The 5,523-nt window shown below is 36.7% G+C and overlaps 1 long non-coding RNA gene across 1 annotated transcript; it reads right to left on the bottom strand.

Moving 5' to 3' along the window:
* Positions 1-447: 447 nt before the first annotated feature.
* LOC129703509 (uncharacterized) lies at positions 448-5,165 on the bottom strand. The gene is made up of 3 exons (XR_008724574.1): positions 4,985-5,165; positions 4,146-4,268; positions 448-2,692 (listed from the first exon to the last, which is right to left on the bottom strand). It is a non-coding gene; the product is annotated as an uncharacterized LOC129703509 (long non-coding RNA).
* Positions 5,166-5,523: the final 358 nt, after the last annotated feature.

Below are 5,523 nucleotides of genomic sequence, written 5' to 3'. Positions count from 1 at the left end.
AAATGTAGAACTTGGTTTGCAATGCAATAATGTACTTTTTAAAGACAGGTTTGTAAACTGGATTACTTGCAATGTGATTTGATGATCTAGTTTATCAAACTCATATGACAGATTTTGGTGAAGTTAAAACTGTGGGATGAAGGGGACTGTATGGGCGCAATAATAGCTAATGGCCAGAAAGAAGAAATTAGCAGTAATTTTCAATAAATAGGTATAGTGCAAAATATTGAAACTAACCTTAAAAAAAGCACCTTTTTCCCAGTATCCAATGGCTTCCATTCATTTGAATGGTGGGGTGGAAGATTGCAACCTTCACGTGGTCCACCCAGTTTCGACGAAGGCAATCAACCCGGCATGCACAATCAAATATGTTCAAATAGAACAAGTTATCCTACAACTTGAGGCTGTGCACGCGATACGCAAGAAGAAGAAGATTTGAATGGTTTCACCAGATTTATCCCAATACCACCGCAAGCTCAGTCTGATAACTGGAAATTCTGTGGATATTTGTGCCTCCCTATTAGACTCTGCAGATCTACCGTGTGTTCAGGTACAAATGCTGATGTCAGGACATAAGATCTGCATTATTTAATTTATTGATTTATTGATAAGATCTGCATGATTTATTGTCTGACCTGCTCCAATGTTTGTTGTTTCATATTTGCAACATTTGTAATTTTTTTAAATATTCAATACCCCGATGCAAGTTGCTGCTGGGCTTTCACATCACTGTCCATTCAGCTTTTCAGCAACTGTTGTAACCATAACTCACATCTCTGTTGTAAACATAACTCACAACCTGTTTTAACCTGCTTCTTTCTCTTCTATTCTCCCGCCGTTTATACTTCCTCTCGAGTTGTTTTGCTGCTATCAACAAGTTTCCTTCACATTCAGTTCCCAGTGCATGGAGGATTTGTTCATTTATTATTAAACGTAAGTTTAGTTTAACTCAAAGAAATGTCAGTTGTGATCATTCAGGTCTTGCACAAATTACTGCTGCCGAACAACACCCATCGTAAACTCAAACCTGAATCACCTACTTTCGATGTTCATTAGATAGAATCTTTGAGCTTCCTCTATCCCCTTCTCTGTATGTGTTTTTTAACAATGTTGTTGATCAGAAATATACATCATAATGCACACAGGAGCTCACTCATATTTAGTCAATGTCAATGTTCAATTGCATGGTCTGAGTTTGAAGAGAAGAATGAAAGGCTTGATTCATCTGTCTTTGAATTTGTATGTGAACTGGTGCACAGATAACAGCAGTAAAGACTATTGCTCCATCACAGATTCAAAGTGAAGTAAGGTTTAATTACGCTTGCCATGTCTAGGATATAACTTGCTCAACATTAGTAACAAAAGGCATGCTTTAAAGCGTAATTTACCTTCTTGAGACCTGCAACCATTGGAGTGTTCTCTGTGCTGAAAATATATAGAAATATGATTTGTGTGTTTGGTTCTGATATACTACTGTCACATGTACCTTAATATAATGAAATGTTTTGTTTGGATGGTTTCCAAACAAATCATGCCATGCAGGTTCCATGTCATACCAACCATAACACCAAAGATAATATATTCTAAACCAATTTCCAGTGAAGTGATGAGCATTCTAAGTTAGGCGTAGTAAACTGGAAGAGCTATTAACTTTCTCACATGTTGGTATGAACGTGTACAGTCATGAATTGGCCTGGAAAGGAAAACAATAACAGCGCTCTTCAGGTTATCTTTTTAATTGACATCAATGGAGAAATTAAATGAAGCAGGATTGGAATATGAATTTATGCATTTCTGTGTCTGACAAAAAAGGTACAGACAAACTAGACTGAAGAATTTGATATTTTCTAATTTTCATACAGCACTCATTGTGTGTATATGTATTCCTGACAGCTTTCTAATTCAGTGAACCATAAAATTAAAACAGAAACCACAAGCTGTCTGCTCTTTGGAGAAAGCAGAAAAACTTGTATTTTGAGCTTTTGAGCTTTAGATAAAAACTCCCTTCTTCAACCAGACTTTTATATCACCCTTCCTAATATCTTCTGTTCCCTGCAATAGAACTCAAGTGTTTTGTGACACCTTTCTATGTTAAATTATTGCTGTTGATCAGAGTTGCCTCCTTATTATAGGTAAAATAATCAGAATAGTCAAAGTAGTTCCTAAAATTAAATTGTGCACAAAGACTGTACGTTGAAGATTGAATAAGTTTTTAGGTTTGAGAGAAACATGCCAAGGCAGTGATTTTACAAAGTGTACAACATGTATTTGAAAGTTCTCCATGCCTGTATGATCCAAAGATTTTTGTTTGTTGAGAATTCATTTGATTCTTGGCGATGCTCTGTGTTGGACATCGAGGGTGAGATTGCACAAAAAAGGCATTATCAGGAGAGGAAGAAAGGTATGATGACTGTTTCTCTTCCCATTCAGCTTGGCCTACTGAGTATTCAATATTTTCTAGTTTTGTTTCAGATTTCAGGCATCAGCAATTTAAAAAAATGTCAACATGTCTACAAGGGGGATGTTTTACCTTGTGTCCCACAACGGTAAAGTAATCCACACCAAGATCCTGCACATCAACTTGCAGTTTGCCAAGTGCCTGGGCGACGTCTGTATGTAGCAGAATCTTGGATGTTTGCTTGCCTCTCTGGTGATTTACAATCTTCACTCGCTGATACATCTCTGCAATCGGCTGCAAACAAAGCAAATACAATCTAGATAACTCAGGTCATAAAACACAAAAGCCAGATTCTTAAATGACTTCCGCTAACAATAAATGCAGGAATATGCCACTGTACAGAGTAAATATCAGGGTTATCAAATGATAAAACATGAGCTAATTGAAGTTTATATCTGTCCTGTTAAACAACTAAAGAATAGTGAATCTTCTTAAATAATCCAAATCTAACAGTTTTGTCTTTTATGGGGAAGGAGGAGGCAGGTGAGGAGAATCGGGGAATGGGGATGCAGGATACGTGTCGGGAGCAAGGGAGATGGCCAGAAGGAGCAGGGATAGTTCTTGAGGAACAGGAAAGGATGAGGGGAAACAGAAGCCTCAGATCAGAACAGACATTGGGAGGGAGTTTAAATTACAACATTGAAAACTGTCTGAAATCTTAAATAAAATAAGAAAATGCAGAAAATAACCAGCTGGTCAAGCAGCAACTGTAGCAAGTGAAAGAGAGATAATGTTTCATGTTGAAATAGACAAATTAACTCTGAAATCGCTTGAGAGAAGACAGATTTCTTTGATTTTTAAGGAAATTGAAACGTTTTCCTCCTTCCTATCTGCTGCTCAACCTGCTGTGTATTTCCAGCATTCTCTGTTTTTACCTGAAATACAGACAAGGACCTTCATCCTTGAACAGAGCTTTGGAGCAAGATAAGATAACAACAACAGCAAAACCTAAGGTACAGGAATGCAGGACATTTCAATAAAATAAATGATAAAACAATCAGGCTGTCACAATGTCTAAAGGTGGAAAACAAAAAAAATAGTGAAAAATACTAGAAATAATCAGTGAGTTAGAAAACATCTATGGTGAGAAAAATTAATCAATACGGTCAATAGTCTTTCATTAGAGTCACAAAAGCCCACCTGCTCTTTTGGCAACATCAGATATAATTTGTTCTCTCTTGCTCACAGCTCACCTAGAGACAACTTTATTATTCACTAACCTTTATCACAGTGTCATCATTCAGCTTTCCTGGTCTTCACCTTATTTGTCTTCGCTACCCTGTCTTCTCCACCATGCTTCGTAGTCTTGTCTACTCTTATTTCTTTTCTCACAATTAAAACCGCATTTTGTGAACTGAGAACACTTAGATCGCTGAAAGGTCACTGACTGTTTCTCGCTTCACAGGTGCTACACAGTCCAATTATATACTATATTTTCTATTTTTCATATCACAATTCCCAATTTATTCACAAAGCTCTTTCAAGGAGGAAACCTATTCATGACTCCTGGCATCAGCTATTTAGTTTCCCATAACATTAGCCTCAGGGTGGCAAACTGTTACACAACCCTTCTACCAATGGTTTAAGAATAAGGCCCATCACCACATTCTTAGTACAAGTATGGATAATAGAAACCAGGTTTACAAATGAGAACAACACCGCAAACCAAAATGAAGAAAGTAATTACCATGAGAAGTCTTGTTTCATTATTAGCATAAAAATAAGGCAGGTGCTTGGCCCAATAGCAGCTTTGTTACATCATCAATTTGAATGCATCCAGTTACTTTGGAAACAGGCAAAAATGTAGCTTCTTCAAAGGAGAAATAAAATAATTGACCCTGCAAGTATCAAGTGAACTTAACATTTCACAATATTTATGTATTAAATGTTGTACCATTTGTCTTTTATCTGTGGACAGCTTGATTGTACTCATGTATAGTCTTTTCTTTGACTGTATAGCAGACAAGAACTTTTCACTGTACCTCAGCACATATGACGATTATAGACTAAACTGAACTAACATTAAGTGCTAGGAAATTTTAGCAAGTTCACTCTTTGCCACTGGATGTGAAGTGCAGTGATTGACTGATTAACACAGCTGCAAGTTCAGGGATTCAGGTGTCCATATAGGCTCTGAACTGGCAGAGGTTAATCACCAAACTTGTTTGTGGTTCACTGGGGTGAAACGAGTTACAATATACCAGGTGGACAAGAAATATATTTAAATAGATTACTCTGTCCCAGAGTGCAAGCCAGTTCCCCCAGTGATCAGTCATTTGCTTTGGGCCGAGGAAGAAATAGATAATTTGTTTTTACCTTCAACAAAACAAATAAACTTTCAATTGCTGAAATTCAAAGATAATTTGGTGACCACATCACAACTAACACAATCATTGTTTATCATATTATTAATATACTGATGCAATCTTACATGTTATGTATAGTCACAAACTTAAATGTTGTAGGTTTCAGATCAAGAGGAGCTGAACTGCACTTAAAGATAAAACATCATCAGTAATGTCTCACTTGCTTTTCCCTCCTTGACCAGATTTTCTACCACCAGGTGCACCGAGTCATGTTCGACGTTTGATGTAATAATGTGAGGTAATACTTGAACATTCCCACCAATGTCGACTCTCCCATCCTTCGGTGCCAAATGGCACTGATGGTCCCAGAAATACTTGACTGCCGTATGAATGTCTAGATTATTATCCTGAAGAATACAAAAACGTTACTCATATTCTGCTGAATTGCTGAGGAGTTTCAAATTCTCATTAATTATTAGAGGAGGCATTGCACACAGAACAATATAATTATTTTTGACTTTTTGAACTTTATGTTGCTTTGGGACAATGTCAGCTATAACATAGCTGAAAGAGATATATATATGATATGCATATTCTTTACCTCAAAAGGTAATTACTGATGCTAAAAGATTCTTTGCAGTTAATTAATGCATCCATGCCCAAAGCTTATTACACATAAATAATACAAGCAGTGAATATGGCAGTCATGTGGTTTTCAATGTAAGAACTAGGAGAGGATTAAACAATCTGTGAGAGGGA

This window comes from Leucoraja erinacea, chromosome 14, assembly GCF_028641065.1.
Source record: "Leucoraja erinacea ecotype New England chromosome 14, Leri_hhj_1, whole genome shotgun sequence".
NCBI classification, from domain to species: Eukaryota; Metazoa; Chordata; class Chondrichthyes; order Rajiformes; family Rajidae; genus Leucoraja; species Leucoraja erinaceus.
This window is presented reverse-complemented; position numbering and strand designations above follow the sequence as displayed.